Raw genomic sequence first — 21,954 nt, 5'->3', positions numbered from 1 at the left:
AAAATTCAAAAGCAGTAGCTGCGTGCTCTGCAGAAGATCCCAGGTGAAATGGGATGTTTCATTCTCAGCCCAAGAATTATTAAAAATAGTTTCTTATCAAAGAGTAGGATACTGACTTGCAGACTTTCTGATGCAGCATTACTCAGTCAGGCATGCTGCTCCTTTTATATATCTGTTTTTCTTTCTTCTCCTAATTCAGGAGAGACTTCGACCCAGCACTTTGTCATGCATTAGTAACTCCGAAAACATGTTTACTTAAGTACAAAACCGCATTAGCTCAGCATTATTGTATGCCTCAAACACATAAATTACAATATATTGTGGGGTAGGAACTTTGATCAAGAAAAGCCCACACTGAATTAACTTGGAGGTGGGGAGGAGGGTTGGAACATTAAATATTCCTTGTCTCCTTTTGCCCTCATCCCTACAATTCTCTCTACTAGTCAGTCTTTCAAATTGCTTGCTATGTCTGCACTGCAGGCTACAAGAAATAAAGCAGTAGCACTCCTAGGAAGATCATGTTATTTCACGGTTCTGACCTCTTTAACTAACATCCACTGCTATACACAAAATCTCAAGTGGCACTTGTAGCAAATTCTCCCTTGTTTTCCCCAATATTTTATGTCTCACCCTAATAGCACTGGGGTTCTGGAATGGTACTTTTCCTTCCCAAAGACGCTTTTCTATATAGAGAGACTCCCCCTCAAATGAATAAATAAATAAATGAAAACACAACCAGTAACGTGCAGCTAAGTTATTTTTGCCACCGGAGGATCCGCACTAGGATTTTTGCCCTATATCAGTATTTCAGGACTCTTGTCCTTGGTAGAGACCATTGCCAAGGCTGCCACCAGAGATGCCAAGTGCCTGCATACGTGGTCCAGATGGCTTCCCTCCTGCTCCTTGCAGGACAGCTTCTGGATGGGAGAAGGTAGGGCTAAGAAAGACAAACAAATTTCTTCCATACAGACCCAACACATTTGACCCAGTATGAAATGTCTTGCGGGTTAACAAATCTGGGAAGCATTTTTTTTTTTTTTTTAACCACCAAGTGATAGAATGATTCTTTTCAATTTTTTTTATTTATTTTTTTCCTGATAGCTCTGTTCATCCCTTTTTGGAGGGCCTGTTGACTGTCATTATATGCTGCACTGAAAGAACTAGTAAGTGGCTGCTCTCAAGTTGATTGCATTGCCATTGATGCCAGAAAGCATACAAGAAATAGCTTCACTGCCTGGATGTGATTTAAAGATTGAGGAACAAATATTACTTCCATCGAAGCTGGAACAAACTTTACTCCTGATGTAAATGGAAGGAGAAATCAGTTCTCTTGTATTTGAAGTGTGATTTGGTTGATTAGGCAACATTATATGCTGTTAATCAGTTAAGTAAAAGATTCTTATTGTATCAAGTGTTAGATTTTTGTTTTATTTAGTATGTTTGTAAGCACAGAATACTAAAGCCATAAAGTTTGAGAAACTTTATACTCAAAGGGAGTAACTTGCTTGTCTATTTATATATATACACACATACAGAGCATTTCATGATAGTTTGACTCTGATATTAGCATGTTTTCCACATTATTCATCACTTGTTTTTTGCAAGTTAGAACATACTCCAAGCCGTAGGCTGCATCTGGTGCTGTAAGTGTTTAAAGGCCATGTAAAATAAGAAATTGATACTGCTATTGTATGTAACTTTGTGCTTTTAAAGGGCTTGGATCATGTAAATAAGTGCTGGGTGTCTTGTCCAGCAGTCCATCCTTGCTGGGAAAATCCTGAAAAAAACACTTTTCTTTGGTTTAGTCTGTTCTTGCTAAAACAAACAAACAAACAAACAAGTGTTTTACAAGAAGCATAAAATCTATCAATATGGGAAAGCAGGGAGTAAGTATAAGGACTTTGTGTACTAGTACTCATCAGAGATCACCTGCCTTTCCTTGTTACTTCTGCTCTGTAGTTTGATTTCAATAAAGTAAGGTACTTTAAGCAATTACATTTTGTCAGTTCAAAGAGATAGCCACTAGATAGCCTCAGTATGTCCCTAGATGTCACCTAAATTAAAGGTGTCATCTTTCTAGCTCAAGAAGCCTTATTCTCTATTGGACCCAAAAGTCCTGAAAGGAAGATGGATTCATTGCAACTCCACAGGGTCAGTGCAATGTACCAGCACATAATGAACTACAGCGGTTCAGCAGTCCTACAGAATATCACATATGGGCATTTGGCAGCCTGTCAGCCCATATGCTATTTCATGCCATCATATCTAATGTGAGGGCATCAGCAGGGAGGGAAAGGACAGCTTTTGTACTTGCTTTAACACATTTGTGGTGAAATGTCAAGAAAACATGAAAGTTTTCCTGATGACCCCCTATGTATTACAAGCTCCACCAAATATACCATAGACTTACACAAGAAGTGAGCTCACAATCTGGCTCAGTTGAAGCCCAAGGAACTTTTTTATTTCAAATAAAGAAAATATTATGTTTGTTATGTGTATGCAAATTAACATTAAAGAAACATAGGTTCCAGAATATCTGCAAGAAACTGTCAAGGCATGTTCAAGTATTTCATATGCTGCACATTGTATTTCCATGTTCCTCAAGGCTGTCCTGAGAATTGATAATTATAGTTCATGAGCTAATTCAGAGCAGTTACAGGAATTATAGGTAGTGGAGCTGCCCTTAATTTATCTTATTTAATATAACCAAGAAGTAGAAAATGGACTTAAATGGTTCTTTAAGTGCCATGCCACATTATGACTGTCATGTTGTTGTGCACATATTACTAAAAAGAAAAAAGGAACCAGGGGATTTAAGAAGGAAGTCTGTATTGTAATTTCCAACACTAAAGGAAGCTACCCATATTTTCTTAGGAGTGTTGCTTAGTTTATTTTTTCTCAGATCAAAAAGACAACAATTAATTGATTTATGATCACTGTAAAGGTCACAGCCCACAGAACAAGCGGTCGTGACAACTCTTCCTCATTTTTAGAGAAAAATTCAAGATCGTACTGCTGTTGGATTTCTACATGCTTCTACAGACACCCTTCTCTAAGCCTGCTAATGCATTTGGAATTAATTATTGGTACAGCGATACAGCTCTTGTAATACACGATTAGATTTCTAGGGTTTAATTAGCATCTACAGAAAGCACCTAGAAGCACAAGTTTATGCAACTTACAGCTCACTACATAGATAATCCATGTTTAGCTCCATCGACAAGAACTTGCCTTGTGCATTCAGAGGTTCCCATTACAATATGTAGCTCTAAATAATCTAAGACGACACGCGCCCAGTGGTTCATCACATGTACAGCAGGATTCCCAAATCAGAGCTCAGGTATCACACTTATTATGCATAAATTTACTGAAAGGAGTTTGCCAGAACCAAGCAGAACAGTGTCTGCTGTCAACTGCTGTCAGAGATTACTACTGAGTCCAGACAGGGCTTTGCTTTGACCTGAAAAAGTACAGGAATAACTGGGCTCACGTTCACTCTGCTTTGTCATTTTTCTCATTAAAGATAAAAGCACCTTTGGGAGTCCCTTTTGAAACATACAAAAACACCCTGCTCACATCAGCAGCCCATCAGAGTGCAGTGGACCTTGGAGGTCACATATGGCCACATTTAAGGTCCATCCACAGTGTCTGGGGAGATGAATTCATTGATCACAAAGTTATCTAGCCCCTTTTTGGGTCTCTTGATGCTGTATCTCTCCACTGCCTGTGACAGCAAGTCCTAGAAGTTTGGTAATTGGTTAGTGGTGAAATTGAGCTGTGGTTTCATAAAGCTGTCAGTGTTGGTTAGCTCTTGGATGTTTTCAGAACTCAGCATTAGGTGAGTAGACTTCTTTTTCTTTTTAAGGAGAAAAAAAAAAAAAAGAAAAGAAAAGCAGTTTCACAGCTAAATTCATCCTCCTTCTACCAGGTTCAGGAGCCCCACTACACCTGTTAGGTGTACCTTCACCCGTTCCCTTAATACCTTAATGCCTGTCCTCCTCAGGCACTGGAGGCAGTCTGTTCATTGGGGTTGCGTTACTCCTACCTGCTCCAGGCTTTCCATGGCATGCTGGACATCAGAGACATCTTAGTGTCAAGCCCAAAGCAGGAGCCCTGAGCCTGCCACCTTCTCACCATGGGGCACCTCCACAGCCATCCCCAGTGCCAACAGCCAGCTTGTTGTCCCCTGCCCCAATTATCACCTGCCATAAAGCCCTCCTCCCTGCCAATCCCTCAAACCAAACTGACACAAAAAACAAACAAACAAACAAAAAAACAACAAAATACTGAAAATCACCCTTTTATTCTCTCCTGGGGTCAAGGACATCCCACCCCCTCATGGGATGAAGGCACCAGGTACCACAGCCTCCACTCCCTGATGAAATAATCAGAACAAAGTCAGCTGCCCTCTGCAAAGTTCCATGTGCTCACCTGGCCCGTGGCCAGAGCCACCTGCGCTGCTTGTACACCCCATGCTACCAACACCCTGTGTTTGGTGACTCTTGTACCCTTTGAAACTCACTTCGCTGTGCCTCTGTCTGCCTGCATGGCATGAAAGCCATGCAGTGGTGTCCTTTGTGGAGTTAATCTATAAAACCCCTTCTGTTTCTGCTATCGGAGCCCCTACAGTGCACCTAGCTTTTCCTGAGGGGTAGGCTGCTGGCTGTGGCACATGAGCAGGCACAGCCCAGGCTGTGGCAGTCATGGTGGGATACCATGTCTTCATTCCCCACATATCACCCTGGGCAATATTTATCAGCAGATGCTGTTGAGTCGCAAGGACCTCTACTAAGACAAGTCACTGATGGTAAGTAGTCGCATTCCTTTGGCTGTCACATTTACTTGATGCTTACTGATTTATTTATTTTTTAATGTCTTTTAGTAAAATGTAAGCCAAACAAGAGCTTCATGTCACTGCATCTGCAACCGTGTGTTTGCATCACGGGCTGTCGAGGTGACCATCACTTTGTGGTGCCTGCACACAAGTGAGGCCATCGACCTGCTGAGAACAAAAGGTAGACAGAGCTGACATGAACACATGCCTGTCTTCTCTGACATAGACTTGTGTTCCATCAGATGGCTTTCATATTGTCTTGAAAAGAGCAGATGAGGCTAGTGAAGCTGTCAAGTGATCTCAGCTTGCTTAGCACCTTTCAGACACTTGCTTGACTGATAAAACACAATGCCTTGGGCTAATCAATACAGACACAGGTGCTAGTCCCCACCTTTTTCCTGAATTTCCTTGTCTCTGAACTCTCTGTATTTATATAGGCTATATACACTGTGCTAAGATTGAGCTGTAGTGTGCCAGGACTGCAAACCTTCTGTGAAATTTAACAGCACCTGCTTAACACCTGGTCAGAGTGATAGATCAGAGCCTTAAGTACAATAGGGAAAAAAAAATTAGCTCCTAGAAAGACATCGTGCTAAAAGGAAATCAAGAGAAAGATCAAATAAAGTGCAGACTCCAAATGCTCTGTGTGTTAAGGTCCACCTGTCTCACCCTATTTCATTCTAGCAGTGCCATCAGTAAATTTTCACTTTGCAAATACAGCTGCAGCAGGTTTGTTTATCAACTTCACAGCTTTGGGCAGCAGCTCCATCACTGAACACTGCTGGGCATTATACAGATGAAGAGACCACAGATGCCTTACCCCACATATTTACAGCCTGGCGGACAGATCTGTGCCACTAAACACACTGAAGAGAGCTGGCATTGTAGTGGAAGCACTTGTCATTTCTCTGCCTTGTCACGTGTGTGTCTGGAGACCTCTTCCTTACTCCAACACGGACCCAACCCAGGGACTTGCTGTAGGACTTGCTGCTGACCCTGCAGACCAGGTCCCCAAGCTGCTGCACTTGTTCTGCTGCCTCTCCCTCCAGTACCACACCAGTGTCCACACCTCCTTGCTGTGGCATTCTACCTTAAGAAAATTATTTCTTCTGTTTCTTTATCTTACATCCTAGGGAATAAATCTGTTATAGTTCCTTGTTTGCTGCTGAGATAAGGAGCTGTGGAGAGCTGTGCTCTGGAAGAAGACTCTATAGGGGAAAAAAGGTAAATCAGGACCAAGCTATTGAATATGCACTGTCACACTGTATATGGTTGTAAACTTGGCTTCCCAAGACCAAGGCAATCTGATTAAGCACGTTATGCTATAAGAGAGTCATAAATGTGTTTTTTTTCAGGTAGCCGCTCAACATCATATAGTGAGGTCCATTTCTTGATGTTATTGTCTTTATTGTATTGTATATAGCATATGTCATCTACAACTGGTTTGTGATCTCAGAATATGGATTGTAGAATGCACCCTAAAACTGCATACATCCATAGGCTCATGGAAAAATTTAGGTGCTAAGGTAAGCTCAACTCAGACTCCACTTCTTGTCCGACAGCATCCTAAGGTTCTTGTCAGAAGACCTGCTTCCCAGCCTGTCCTAGCCTTTGCACACTTTGGCATCATACACAAACTGCCAACTGCTGAACGTAGACACCCAATACATGCTAAAGTCAAACTACACAAAAGGCAGTGCTCTCCTCTCATTCATCTAATACATGGCAGCAGAGAGAAGATGTAAGAATGTTGCTTCTGCATGTTCAGTTTGATCTGAATATTTTTTATTACCTTTTTCATTATAAGCAATAAACAATATCCCACACCCTTTCTAGGCTGTGGTTCCTTTCCAGAAATATTTTGTATTCTGGAAGTATGATGGTAAGTCTTTGACTATTGTTTTTATCCTATTATAGGTCCACATGGGAAAGAGCAAATCCAACATGAGATTTCTACTTGAAGAAATAGAAATGTCTTAAAATTTCTCCAAGGTGAGATACTCTCAAATGTTGTGCTCATCATTTGTGAAGTCAAATACTTAATAACTGGAAATTGTGGAATGATAGAATGGGAACAGCATATTCATGTCGCTTGGTGAAAATGTTTCAGTTCTGTCCTTTGCAGGATGGACTCTAGTCACAGAATGGTTGAGGTGGGCAGGGACTGCTGGAGACCACTTCATAAAGTCTCACTGCTCAAGCAGGGCCACCTGGGTTGCCCAGGACTATGTCCAGATGGCTTTTGAGTGTCTCTAAGATGCCACAACATCTCTGGTCAACCTGTGTCAGTGCTTAGTCACCCTCATAAGTATGGAAGTGTTTCCTGATGTTCAGAGGGAACCTCCTGTGTTTCAGTCTGTCCCTGTTGCCTCTTTTCCTGGCACTGGGCACCACTGAGAAGAGCCTGGCTTGCATTTCCATTCACTTCAATGTCTGCTCATTCAGCCCATGCTGCAAAAGCATGTCGACAAGGATTCTGTGGGAGACAGCGTTGAAAGCCTTACTGAAGTGAAGACAGACTATAAATATCCACTGCTCTTCCCTTGTTTATCAAGCCAGACATTTAATCAGAGAAGGAGTCTACCAGTTTTGCCTGGAATGGAGTTAATTTTCTTCATAGTAACTCATATGGTGCTGTATTTTGGATTTGTGACCAGAACAGGCCACAACAAAGCAGGTACAATTATGAAGGGACTGTGCCTCATGGATAAGACCACACCAGAGCAGGTACACCACAGACAGGTCCACATCCCAGCAGGTACACCACAAAGGGACTGCAGCCTGTAGATGATATCATGCTGAACCAGGGCAAAGGGGGGAGTTCAATATTCAAGCCTATGGAGAGGTCCAAAGGGATAAGGGGAGAAAATTGTCATGGCTATCCCTATAAACTGCTGCAACCCATGGCTGTTATAGGAAGTATACCCATGGTATGTTATAGGAAGTAGTATATCAGGAATGCCTCACCACCAGCCAGGCTACGCAAGTGTAGGACTTCTTTGCAAAGTAAAATCCTATAACCTGGCCCAAAGGGACTGTAGTGGATGGAGATACCATTAAATTATTGTAATGTGTGATCTGAGTTTTTTGTAACAGGAAGTAGTGTAGCAGGAAATGCTTGAAACAACAGAGGGCAACTCTCACAAGAAGCCATGGAAATGCAGCAGTGACACAGCCTGAGCTGGCTTTGGTGCCTGGTAACTCCACACCAAACACTGTCTCCCCTGTCCTGAGTGACCACCATCACAGATAGACCCCATTGATGGACTCAATGGGCATTTTATGGCCATGTTGCAGGCACATAGGCTAAGGGAATGATATCTGTGTTTATATCAAAGGTGGGAAGCTGGGTGGTGGTTAATAAGGATGTATTGGATAGTGTGGGACCTAAGCATGATGTAAATGGTATGGAATAAGGGATAGAGATTGTACTGGCTTTGGCTGGGCTGGAGCTCATTTTATTCATAAAAACTTGTATGGTGTTATGTTTTGGATTTGTGACCAAAACAGTGTCAATAATACGCCAATGTATCAGCTGTTGCTAGACAGTGCTTACACGGCACCAAGACCTGTTTATCATGATGCCTCACCAAATGCGTACTCATTTATACACGTACAGAGAAAGAACTTGTATTTATAAAAATGTGTCTAGTTCTGAACACTTAAGTCTAACATAATTATCATTTTGCCTTTCTGATCTCCTCTGAGAGTTTGTTCTCAAGACTTGTTTTGAGACAATAAGCTGAATTAAGATATGCAGGACTCCGTTTGTCTCACCTCCCTCAAGAACTGATCTTGGTGACCTCTAGTCTTTCCTATTTTCTTTGTACATGTAGTAACAACAGTAAGACAGTGGATTTCCCTGTTCATTTTGATTGTACCAGTGAAAGTATATTCTTTACTACTGCTGTATTTTTCTGCCTGAGGGTGTTTTAGCTTAATACAGGCACAGTAGTTGGTCGGGGATGTATAAAAAAGATATCTGATTTACAAACAGGATTTCAACCCTGTTTTCCAGGGGAAAGAAGAACATAAATACACCCTGAGAATGTCAAAAGAGCTGAAGCTTCTGCTTTCAGGAGGGGCTCATGACTCCTCCCAGCATCAGACATACAACTCTCAGGGCCCATCATACAAAAATCTTTTTGAAAGACCTTGTGTGGGTGGCACTGCACTGTATTTATAGAGGGTAGCTCCCAGCTCTCTAACCAAATGGGTAGCACTGGTTTCGAGCTCAGAGCATGCCCTTTGGTGACCACTGCTGAAATAATTAATGATCTTTTGGACTGCCACACAAACCCAATTAGATGTTGGTCATCTGGACTGCTGTAGCCCATTTTCTGGGGCTTTGGCCCAGCAAGCAGTGACATCTGTTTGTTCACTACCGCTATCGTGTTCCTGGCGGGTACAGCTCACAACCTTAGCTTTAATATACTAAAGGGTTAAATAGCATTAGGGCTGCTGAGTCCATTAAGTCTCTGACTGAGCAAAGCACTTAAGTAAGCATGCACTTAGCTGGTTTGGTTATCCTGGACAATCCTTACTTACCTAAACAATCCCTCAGCAAAGGGAATAAGCCAGGGTTCAAAACCTTATTTTCCCATTTGCAGGAAGAGCATTAAGTGATTTCACTTAAGCTTTCGCTGGTGTGACTCCATACCCACCTTTATAAATACCTCCAAACAATGAAATAATGGGAATAGGTTGAAAGGTTTGAGATAAGCTTGTCTTAGTCTTTGGGATTCAGGGGCTGTGTTGGGATAAATCCCTTTGAATATGTACATCTAGAAAACGTGCAAATAGCCATGATCACAGGCTTGTCTTCAAAGTCAGGGAAGGGTTTTGTTCCCCCCTCCAGAGGAGAAGTTAATGAGAATCCTGTCCCCAGGTCGGGTGGACAGTGCTAGGTGATGCCCAAAAGAGGTTATTGGGTCTGGGGCTGCCCCCACACAAAAGCTTGGTATCTTCTCAAAGATCGTGATCTTCTGCTGGACAATTCCTGGGCTTCAGGGTTTTACAGGTGGCGTTTTCTACTGACTTGAAGCCTCCCTGTCTAGGATAATGCCACCGCAATCCAGCCACTCACTATGACCATAAGCCACCATTGCCTTTGCAGCGCTGTTTTCTGAGTCCCTCACCTTGGCAGCAACTTCAGTCACTCCTGAGTAAAGAGGGATCTCTCCTTTTTTTGTCTTCTAAAGTACAGCGTGTTTTCTAAATGGTTTGAAGGTGCAAATCCAACTCCTTTGCACCATTCTTGGTCAAACACGTAAAATCGCATGACCTGACATTTGACACATTTGTGTCCTGACACATTTCTACTTGTCAGCAACAGGCATCAAATATTTGAGAACATGCTCTAAGCTGGGCAGAAGCAATACAGCACTCTAATGCTGGTCCTTTAGCTGTCCTCAAGTGGTAAAGCCTTGCCCTTTACCAATGTTGCTGAGTTTTTTTAGTGTGTGGATAGGGAGAAATACTTAAATGCTTATACTTGTAATGTTTTAAAGAGGCATTGTAAAAACATCTCAACAGAAATTCATTGTTATGTATCTTTATGGCCTGATTCCCTTTTACTTACTAATTGTGTTTGTAATTCAGGTCCTCAGGTGTGCTTTTGAAGTCATTCCAGCATCAGACATGGGACAACAGGGAATAGGTTGCAGCCTGTAAAGCAAAGCTTGGGTTGACAGCTCTATACCAGGCTGACAGCTGCTTTTATCTTGGGCATTGGCAAACCATGGATACTGCAATTTCCCTTATCCCAGGACCTGCGAAACAAATTCTCTGCCTCTTTAATTCCGGTATGTCTCTAAACACTATGTTTTTGGATATGACCTGCAAGTTACAAATCACATCCAGACCTAGAAGGTGATATATTGGCATGGACTTCAACAAAAACTAATTCTACATTCTCCAGCTCTTAATTTAGCTCCTCTTCTAATAGCATTTATAACTTCATAAAAGAGGATAATTATTTCAGAGACTAAACTATTTGCAGAGAATCTGATGCTGTCCAAATGATAATAGGTCTCCAGGAACTGATCTGGTCAACTGGTTTGACTGAGGCTCCACAACTTAAGAGAGGATAGGATGGATGGTGGTGGACCCCATGGCACATCTTAATTCTCCTTGCAGCCTTTGCCTTTGTGTAGTGCAAACATTATCCTACAGGACTTTTCTGTCCAGCTGCTGGGATCCTTATCATGTATTGATGGTGCCCTGGAAATTAAGGGAGTTGTTTCTGTTTAGCCAAAAACTTCATTTTTGGCCTACACCATACAGAAGGCTTCTACGAAGTCTCCCACTTTCTGCATTTTTCCTCTGCCTTTGACAATAGGGAGGTTTTGAGTTACATTTTCCTCAGTGACTATCCCCCGGGCCCAGGAGACCCAGGAAAAAGGAAATAACACCGTGATTTGGAAATTCCATGCCAACAACCTTTCATGAGTTAACCCTTCATACTCAGACTTCTAAAATCCAACACTGACTAGGCTCTTTAATAGATTTTCTTCTAAGTCAATTGCCTATAAAGCAAAGAAAATGACTGATGAGGTTGAGAGGAATGTCAGAGTGTATTAAGTCAAGTTTACTCACCAGAGTCTTGTGGGTCCTAGTTACCATTTTGCAACATACTGAGATAAGAAAACTGTTGTTAAAGGTGGAACCAAAACCATGACGCCACATCTAGCCCTGAACATGGGCTCCCCTCCAATATCATTAGCAAGAACCAGCAGGTTTTAATGCCAGGGGTTAAAATGGCAAGAGCCAAACCAAAACCTTAACACCAGTCCTGCCTTCAAAACATGTTCCAGCTGGGGAAGTCCATAGCATGCTGGGGAAGCCAAAGGCATGTTGCAGAGGGGAAGGATCACGGAAGTATGGGAGGTACCTTGTCGTGAGCACTCCCTCTCAGTCTGCAGAAAGCTGAAATAGTAGGGTGCCATTTATTGATATTTAGAAGAGAAATGTGCTCTGTCCACTGTTCGGAGCAGCCCAGCTTGCTGTGCTTTGCAGATGGTACGGGGAACATGTCCTGCCTCCAGACCAAGGCTGCAGAGACAGCGCAGGAAAATACTGCTCAGGGTTCCTGCTTACAGAGAGTAATGTGACAGGGCATTATAGGCAATTTTGTGGGTTTGGAATTTGATTTTCACAGTAGCCACTTGAGGAGGAAGTATCAACAATTCTGTCTCTTTTTAATATAGCCCTAATTATACGTACTTTAAGGTTCTTTACAGGATCAGAGTAGTATCCGGGGACTTCGTATGTGTGAGACCCATCCTCCTTGGTGTTTATTTAATGAATTCTTGTAAGAGACCGTTTTTTGGTTCTTAAGATGTCCATGTGCTTATGCACAGATCTTCATAAATTCTTTTGTTTTGCTATTGGTATTGTAAGCAAAATAAATGTGTGTGTGTAACCTGCAGATATTTTGGGAGTTTCTGCATTCAGTAGTCCCATACATCTCCGGATGTCATTTATGAAAACCAGATGTTCTTTATATCATTATGCCTTGTATCAATGTCTATTTAGAGTTAAACTGAGAGCAACTGAAGCCGAAGAGGCATGCTTTGATTTAAATAAATCAAAGCATATCACAGTCATAGCAATTAATAATCCACGACCGGACCAAACATGAAGAGTAGGAGAAATCTATTTGGACAGGATAGTTTTGTGTTTCATGCTACTTTTCTAAAATTTATTAGAAGCAACAAGTCTTTGATTAAACTAGATCAACCTCCACCAAAATCGCCTGGCAACAATAGGTATTAAGAGGCTCAATCCTGGCAGCCTGAGCAAACAGTCAGTATAAATCAAGGCTAGGGGGTTAATTATAATGGTCCTTTATTTATGACAGGTCACAGAAAACAGCTCTTCACTTGAGTCTTTCTCAGCCCTAAATGCAAAAACTGCTAATGATACAAAGTCTTCAGCTGTAATTATGTTACTTGTATCATGTATGGGGCAGAGATAGTAATGAACCATGACAAATAATCATAGCTGTGGGAAAAGGGCCTTGGGTTATAAAGCAAACTTAAAGTTGTGCAGGAGCAGCTAAAGCAATGTCTGGGTTAATTCCTGTTAAAGTTGGGTTGGACTTTGTGTACCTTCAAGTGGGGGTCATCTTCTTGTTTTCTCCAACAGACAGAAACCATAGAACCAGCTGCGATATCAGCAACTGATCTGACCAAATGCCTCTTTCCTGAAGGTGAATTACTTTGGAACTAGGAATGTATGTACATACATACATACATATAAATATAAACAGTCTCCAGTGATGTGGAAGAAAGGTACAATGACACCACTGATGTTTTATTGGCACACTTGAAGGCTGGCTGAAGAAACACGTTATGTTCTCTGCTGCCTGCACACAGGACGGCCAGGATGCAGGGAGCTGTGTGGAGGCATTAGGCTACAGGCTCCTCACGTTTTCTACAGCATATTTCTATATTCCTTTGTCTTTCTGCCAGCTCTCACCCAATCTGCTCGTTAAGAACATGGGAAAAAAGAAGTACATTTGGTCTGTTTCCAAAGTGGAGGGCTCAGTCGGAAATAGTCTCAAAGAAGCTGGGATGGTGTTATATTTGTGAAAACACTATTAGAAAGAAAGAAGAAAAAAAAAATCAAAAAAAACCCACTGTGGTCAGAAACTTTTTTTTCCCCAGCCAAAAAGTATTTTTGAATGCATCCAAACAATCAATAGCAATTGAAAGAGCTAGAATAACATGGTGTTTTTTTTTTGTTTGTTTGTTTTTTTTTCTCCCCCTTTTCTTTTAATGCTTCAATTTTTCTCTCAAAAGGACCTTTCTACCTGATACTAGTTCCAAGGACATTCTGTCGTCTTGGCTAACAGGAATCTTTGTTCCCCCATCTCCTTTAGCAGCCACTTTGCTCTTCTGCAACACTGAAATCACTGGAAACATGAACCACTAGGTAAAGTGTTGGTAAGGCTTAGGCATAAGCACTCATTATACCCGTTCCCTTCCAGAAGCAGTAATTAAAATGATGAAAGGAAGCATAGCTGCAGTTGGCTTACTGTAAGCTGGATGCCAAACCTGAGGCATGTCTTAATTTTCCATGTAGCACTGGGATGTCAGTGCTGTCCATGCTGCCCTGTGCTGTACCAGAGTTTTCAGCCTGGGAAGCCGACAGCAGTTTCTCTCCTCTTTTCAGCAGACACTGGGGTCTGGTACCTATTATCTTCTGAAGAAAGGGCACAGGTTTCTGCAAGCAGCTGGAGCTCCGATCAGCACCAAGATCACAGCACACGATGTAACTGGTCAGATCAGGAAGACAAATAAGTTTGAAGAGGAAAAGGAACAAAATGCTCCCACCCTCTTTCTGGCTTAATTGCTTTCTGCTCCCATCGACAGGCAAAAACATGAAGTGAGGCGAACAGAGACGCTTCATGTGAGGGGATGTAGCCCCATCTAAGCTGGGAGATGATATATTGCTTGCAGAACTAACTGTGAAAACAGCGGCGCCTAAATAAAGCTGTGAATCATCCCCCCGTCTCATAACTGGAGCAGCTTCCCTTCTGAAGAAACGTGGCAAATCCTTTGATTGCAAGCCTTGCACAGAAATATGTGGGTACCTGTTACCTCAGCCCCCATCGGGGTGACTGCTGCCCTGCAGGGCTGCGGGATGGGGCCATCTCCACCACCAAATCAGTGCAGCTGTGATCCCCGGTCCAGTTCTGACGCCTTCCAGACCCTGAAGGGGCTGATGATTTGTGTGTGACATTTGCCTCAATGAATGGCTGATGCTGGGATCTGCCACTGGTTAGGGACAGTTTTTAGAGCCCCTCCGCTTGCCTTCACAGCTTGCAATGCCGCCTCTCAAACCTGGAGAAGTATTGATGGAAAACCAATGGGGCAAACTGAGACAGTTCTGCCCAAACCCAGGGATCTTGATGTATTTTCACTTTTTCCGTGGAGATGTTGAGTAAAAAGATGCACCCATAGAAAGCTTAGCAAGCCTATTTTCTCCATTCGTCTTTGTGTGATGCGGCTCTCAGGCATGTGAGTTTATTTTCATTTAACTGGAATATTTGGGGGATGAAAGAAGATAGTGAAGGATAGTGACTGCTCCCCAGAGCTACAATCCACTCAGTCACACCAACGCACCAAAAGCAAAATGGGGTTAGCTTTGTGTTTCACTTAAATAATGAAAAGCGGGGGGGGAGGGGGGGGCGAGGGAAGGGGGGGGAGAGGGAAAAAAACTAGAGAATGCATGAAGTGAAAAACAGGCAGATACTTTAGAAAGCGTGGGGGAAACTATATACACATAAGTCAATAAATAGAGCACCTATTTGTGCTGCTGTGAACTCTGTGAGGTGTTCTGCTTTCCCTGAGGTAGAAAAATATGTTTGTTTTTTCATAAACTGTGTACCTTGGATGAAAACAATATGATTTCAAATGGTGGTGAAATACACTTTTTTTTTCCCCTAAATTAGCAAGCAAACTCCATGAACCTGAAGCAGGCTTTGCCAAATTCACAAAACCTCAAACACTGCAGAGTTTGCCCACCCCTAACCTGAGCCCCAGGACAGCTTGAAGGGTGTCTTTGAATGTTGCACTGTGAGCCCAGGACCCGGGCAAGGTATTAGAAGCATTAATGTTTACTGAGGCTGTGAGAGAGACATAATCCATGGAAGCTTTTGACATCACCCAATACAAAGCTCTGGACTTTCAAAAAAATAGCCCGAAAAGTTGGTTGAGCATTGACTGGGTTCTCCAGCTCTGGAAGCACGAAGATCCTCAAAGCCCAGTAGAAGCAGGCTTTACGTCTGGTGCTATAAATCACCTATAAAAGAGGGAAATTATGACCTTAGCAATAAACATATAAAATCAGTCACACCATGACCCAAGCTGATAGAAAATGAAAGATACTACAAATAGTTTAGCTTGGAGGGCTCAGAAATCCATAACAGCACTGCCTCCTGTCTTTGAGGACAGTACATCACATGAGAAACAGCTGAAGCAATAGCCTGGAAGAAATGAGAAGCTGCTTCTGGTTGTTTGAAACATGTTAACTGGCACTGGCCGTGACTTCCAGTTTAATTTGTCCTCACAAAGGCACTACACATTCACTGGACAGGAGACCAGGGATTTGGCAGCTGAGAACTGCGGGTAGGAGAGTCCTGAGAGCTTGGCAGCAGCTACTCTGTGGTCTTTATTTAAAAGTCAATCAAAGATAAAATTCAGAAAAATAAATTGCTGCAGCAAAGCCATGAAGTTTGAGGAATAGTGCCCCAAAGAGGTGCAAGGGCTGAGTCAGTCTTCCAAGACTTTCTTAACTCACCATGCATGAAAACATGATTTTACCAAGAAGTTGTGTTTGCCTTTAAATTCTTTCCAAACCGTGGTAGACCATGGATGCTTAATGTTTTGCTCCAACGTTAACATTAAGAAAAATGTATACGTAAGTACTGGTTTAATCATGACAGGCAATGGAAAGTAAGCCTGGCCAAAAAAGCCCGTATTGTCCCAAGCATGGCATGTTTTGTCCCCTCTCACTATCCTTGTGGTTTCCAAACTGCTACCCATGGTTGCATCTTCTTGTTCCCATTAAAGAGCTGGAAAATCCCAGCACTTGAAACTCTGGCCATATTTATCCTCATGCAAATAATGCAAAATAACATATAGGGTCCACATAGGAGAAAGAGTCTTCAAACACCTGAGTCTAGTTAAGTGATGCCACAGTGCTAAAGGATCAGGGACCACCTGGAGGAGGAGGGAGAGAAGCTAATAGCCATGGATTGTTGCATCTTGATGGCTTGGGTGAGTAAATTTGCAGAAAGATGGCTCACATCTCTTAAATGCTGCATGTATGGTGGAGGTAGTGTAAGCATGTTGTAACAGTTCAGGCAAATGAGCACAGGAGAAATTTAATGAAAGTGTCTCCATTTTTTTGGCAAGTTATTTTTTTTGCAGCAATGAAATGCATGCTCTACAGTTACAGGCTCATTGACTTCTTTTATCACCAGTAATACAGGCAAAGCTGAGCCTGAGTCTATTTTTTTTTTTTTTTCATCACTATTTCCAGGGGAAAAAGAAATATGAGCTGAGTTGAAGTATCACTCCTAGAGCAAGAGAATGCATTATTTTTTTTCCATGTCATTTACTGTGGTTTTGACATATGCATATTATCCTGTTGAAATGAGTGCACTCTAGAGTATTAAGGCAAAATGGGAAGCACATCAGAAAATTCATCAGAAGGCTTTAGGAGAGGTAGACAGTGGACTGATTTTCCATATACACTTGGATGCAGTTTAATAAATGTCAGGATATCCAGGGGGTTTGGGATAGCTAACTATGATAGAAATATCTTAGTAATAAGTCATTAGGATGGTAGAATGAAATTTTCTTTCCTTGTTGGATTGTTAGAGATAACCTAAAAATCCTGAAGGAAAGTGACATCCCCCTTAATAGACATAAGCCTTTTGCTAATTTTTTTTTGAGGGCTTTCCTCTCAAAACTGCAAAAGTACATCTTACATGGTGTTGTTTTTTAAAATAATATTAAAAAAAAAACAAACAAACAAACAAAAAAAAAAAAAACAAGCAGAAGTGTGTATTAATTCTCATTTGGCTTTATTAAACCTGTAAACAGAAGAGAGATATTTCTAGGGCCAGTTTTCAAGCTGCTCCCAGCTTTCTTAATGCAAAGGACCAAATTTTGGTGTGTGTTGTCAAATACCCAACAATTTGTTATAATAAAGGCTCTACAGTTCAGGTGCTACATCCAGCAGAGCTAACGCAATGCAAGGTGTATTCATACCAAACACCCTTGAAAAGCTGTAGGGTTTTATGAAGGAAATCCAACAGGACAGAGCAGTGGGCACTCAGAAAGACCAGCGTTTTCACTGTCAGGCTGATTTTCCTAGGTTCCCCATAGAGTTAATGATGCCAAGAGAGAAGAAATGATGACAGAAATCCTTTCCCTGCAGCACATCTGTTTGTAGCTATACTGCTTTATAATATATGATAGTAGTATTGCAAAAAGATGTGCTTTCCCATATGCTTCCAAATTAAAAACAAACAAACAAACAAACAAACAAAAAAACCCTCTGCTCACACAAAACTCCTTCCTTTCTTAATTTCTCTCCAGAGCTTGGATATGGTCTGCACAGGAGATAATTAAAAGCACGTTTTGCACAAGCCATGATGCTGTGCAATTTATTCCCTTGGCTTAAGACTAATTAAGGAGGGGTTTATTTTTTATTATTATTATTGTTATTTGCAGTACAAACTGCGCCTGTTGTACAAACTGCAAGTTTTCCTGGAAAGACAGGGCAAGCTGACAAAGTGCTTCCCTGTCTTGCATTGCTGGCAGCAGAAGGCAGAGAGCAGATCTTCTCTGGCACACAGTGAGGTGATGTGATCCAAAGCCCACTGGTGTCTGAGCAATGGATTAAAGTGGACACTCAAGCTTATTTTAATACACTTTTATAAAGGTTTGCAATTTGCTGTTCACTTTGCTTCCCCCATAGGGTTTTCAGTGAAGTAACACTGACCAAAGATGACAGTGTCTCATGTCCTATAAGCAGCAGCTTTTTTCTTGAACGTGCCGTATTTTCCCTTGCCACCCAGCTTCAGTGTAATGAAGCTGATGTGTTTTCAATTAGTTTTAATCTCTGCATTAGAAAATATAACCATATATTTCAAGTTACATGCAAAATTCAAGCTGGAGTCATGTTCACAGCAATGTGATTGGGTTTGGTTTCTTCCATGTGACTCATTTCCTTTTTTCCCAGCAGTCTGTCCTGCTTCAAGTCCAACATTGCTTCAACATGCGAGGATAGGTGCAATGCATTTGCACTATCTTCTTTAGCTTGTCAATTCATTTAAAATGATGTGCAGTTGAATTATTGCCTTCCTTGTCCAGAAGACATCTTCTAAGCTCCCTCTGTGCGCATATGAGGCAGGTTGCGTGCACCAGAGCCACTTCCCAGGTTTGAGTAGCACGTCATGGCTCTTCTCCTCCTCTGTTAAACAATGAAGCACAGCACTTGAAGGCAGATGTGGAAGGACATGCTCCTTTTTGTGCTATTTGAGTGCAATTTGCATAGTGCCTCGCTGAAGATGGTTGCTGGTTCGAGGGTCTTCAAGGCCACTCAAGGCTGCCATGTGAGTGGACCCGATACCAACCAGAACGACTCAGCAAATTTCCCCAGATCATTGAACTGGACACAAGCAGCTAAAACCTCCCTTCTGCATTCTGCACACACCTTCTCACCGCCCATCCACTGCCTTCGGTGTCGAGAATGCCACTGCAAAAAAAGGGAGAGGGAAAATGGTGCTGGAGTTGCCACGAGCTCCCTCCCCGTCTGCGTGAGCGAATCCTGCCTTTAAATCCAGCCTTCCACCCGCGAGCTCCCACCGGATGTTGCTAGACACCGCTCCTTAATGAGGCTGACGTGTATTTTTAATGTGGTAATCTTCTGGCTCTGGCACTTGTACAGACACCAAGACTACAAAAGAGTCACTTCAATGCAATGAGCTGCCAAAGAGCCTCACGTCAAAAAGCCACTTTGCCACAGGGACGAAGACATTGCAAATAAACACTTCTGGGGAACTCTCTCTCCTTAAATAACACATTTATAGAGCATCCAGATGTTGGTTTAACACTTAACGATTGTGGGAGAAAACAAAGCATGAAGGTCTGTATTTGGTTTGGTGCTTTTTTTTTTTGCCTTTTTTTTTTTTTTTTTTTTTTTTTTTTCTCCTTGATCTCATATACTGAGTGTGTACAAACAAATATGATCTAAAAAAAAGTATAGGGAATCTATATATGTGTATGTATGTATGTGTGCCAAGATAATTATTGGCCCATGCTGGTATTAACTGGAGGATGGAGGTAGGAAGGTGACACTGCCAGAAATGTGCTCTGCACCTCCAGGAGACATGGCTTCGCCTCACCTGGGGAAGGCGACAATGAGCCCATCTTACCCAAATTATTTCCAGACTGGCTCCACAAAGCCCAAGAGGAAGAAAACCCCCATATCTTTGTAATGAGGTGCCAAAGGAACTAAAAGGAGACTTGTGAAGGAAGTAGATGCACTCTTAATGGCTTTGTTTGGGGTAATGATGATCCTTCAGTGGTCCTGGCTCTGAGGTGGAGATGTGTCAGGTCAAGGGCCACTTGAGGTGGGTGGTTGCAGGCGAGAGCACTCCAATTCCAACCGCTCCATCCTGAAGAACCTGCAAACATTTTGGAGATGTTCGTCCCCATCCCAGGGACCTCTCTGAGCAAGGGAAGTGTTTGGAAGCAAAGGGGAAAGAGCTTGTGTTTTAATGAGTCATTTCACAGCAAGATTTATGTAGAGGAAATCTGGCTGCTTAATCCAGACTTCCTTCTGGCATAACCTATTTTTTGCTCACTGCTGTTCTCCTTACTTCCTTTGTTCCTTAGCTGGGGGGGGGGAGCGCTCAGCATCCTACACAGCTTTGCCATCCAAGATGCAAGAGCAGTTCCAGCTGTTGCTGCTGGATATCAGGCTGCTTCCCACCCCTCTCTGCAGTGAGTGCTGAAAACAGCCCTACCTTCCACTGCTTTCCACTGCTGCTCTCACTAAATACTGCAATTGCTCCCATAAAGTATAGGTTATGCTGAGCAATGATTATTTTTAGATGGGAAGAATTGAGAATGAATAGAGGAAGGCATTCAGAAACCTGGTGCTGGTCACCCATGGTCCAAAGGGTCTGCAGGAATGAGGCTGGTGCGAAGCCATCACCCTGGGTATCACAGCCGGGATGCTTGTAGGAGTATAAATTTTGAAATTATCAGAAACAGAAAACGTGGATTAAAGTGGGGTTTGTGGTGGAATGAGGGCCTGCTGATGTATTTCATGCCACACTTGCATTGCACTGAGCAAGGCATGCACCACGGGATGCTCAAGGCCACAGCACTGTGGGAGTGATTGTAGGATCGTAGGCCTGTTAAAATTGCATTGCCTTTTTTTTTTTTTTACTTTATTTATTTATTTATTTATCTATTTATATATTTATGGGGGCTGGAAAATGGGTCTGCAGCTAACACTGTGTGCACTGGCAACACGACTGGGAGCTTGGGCATGAAGAGCATCATGTTTAAAGGAGCACGAGAAAAAAAAAAAATCAACATTTTCAATCAACAAGAAGCCAGTCAACATCAGGAGCAACTCTTGGATTCTGAATCTGACCCTACCAAAAAATAGAGGGGTGACTGAGCCTTTCTACTCCCCAAAGTGCCTCTGGGAGCAGCAGGAGGGGTGAGGAGCATCCTGGTTCCTGCCTAAGGCCTCCTTGGCTGCTTGACACCAAAAATCTCCAGAAAAATCATGGACACTCTGCCCTGCTGATCCTGCTGATCATGGCCGAGGTATCCATGGGGTCCTTGGAGATAACACAAGAGGTAGGAGTTCTTCAAGGTCAGCACTTGGGTTTCAGCATGTAGATGCTGCTGCTTCTTCAAGCTCTGTAACCTGTTTCTGGGCTGTTTTTCACATTTTCGTCAATCTTTGCTGCATGGCTGCATCCCAGTGGCTTCTCTGGGGACAGAGGTGCCAGCCCGAGACTTGGACAAGGGTATGGAAGCATTAGGCCTGTTTTGCTAAGTACATAAATTGCCAATTTATTAATTAGTTACTAACTTATTAGGGATGTTGCTTTTGAAGAAAAAAATCCCAATTAAATTTGGCCATCCTATAAAACCTGTAGTACAGTCGAGTGAGTGACAGCTTGACCCTACCTTTCCCTTTCCATTGGGATCTTTGGCACTGTCAGGCATCCGCACCCACTGCAAGAATGTGCTGAAGTGAACAAATTTATGAAGGGTTCTGGTTTTGTTTTGATTTGTTTTTTTCCCTTCATTCTGGCAACTTTTCCAGTGCCGCTTCCTTTAGGTGGCAGGATATTTGTGAACACATGCAGATAGAGCAAAGCTTGAATTTCGGGGGGTTGTTTTTGGGTTTGAGGTGGCTTATTGTTGAGGTGGGGGTGGATGAAAAGCAAGTCAGAGCCTTGCCTCTCTCACCACAAGCAGCATCCAGCACCACCCACTGGGCCAAAGCTATTTTAAATCCCATTCCTTCTTCGGCTCCTTTGGCGCATCACTCCTTGTCCTTCCAGGCAT

At 42.5% G+C, this 21,954-nt stretch overlaps 1 long non-coding RNA gene across 7 annotated transcripts in view; it reads left to right on the top strand.

The window, feature by feature from the left end:
- Positions 1-1,405, top strand: part of LOC106016332 (uncharacterized) — a 52,095-nt gene extending 50,690 nt beyond the window's left edge. For all 7 annotated transcript variants that reach the window (XR_002400988.4, XR_002400987.4, XR_011810417.1 and 4 more), the window contains one exon: positions 1,102-1,405. This is a non-coding gene — a long non-coding RNA (uncharacterized lncRNA). The remainder of the gene's footprint in view (positions 1-1,101) is intronic.
- Positions 1,406-21,954: the final 20,549 nt, after the last annotated feature.

The sequence above is a fragment of the Anas platyrhynchos genome, chromosome 6, assembly GCF_047663525.1.
Source record: "Anas platyrhynchos isolate ZD024472 breed Pekin duck chromosome 6, IASCAAS_PekinDuck_T2T, whole genome shotgun sequence".
NCBI classification, from domain to species: domain Eukaryota; kingdom Metazoa; phylum Chordata; class Aves; order Anseriformes; family Anatidae; genus Anas; species Anas platyrhynchos.
This window is presented reverse-complemented; position numbering and strand designations above follow the sequence as displayed.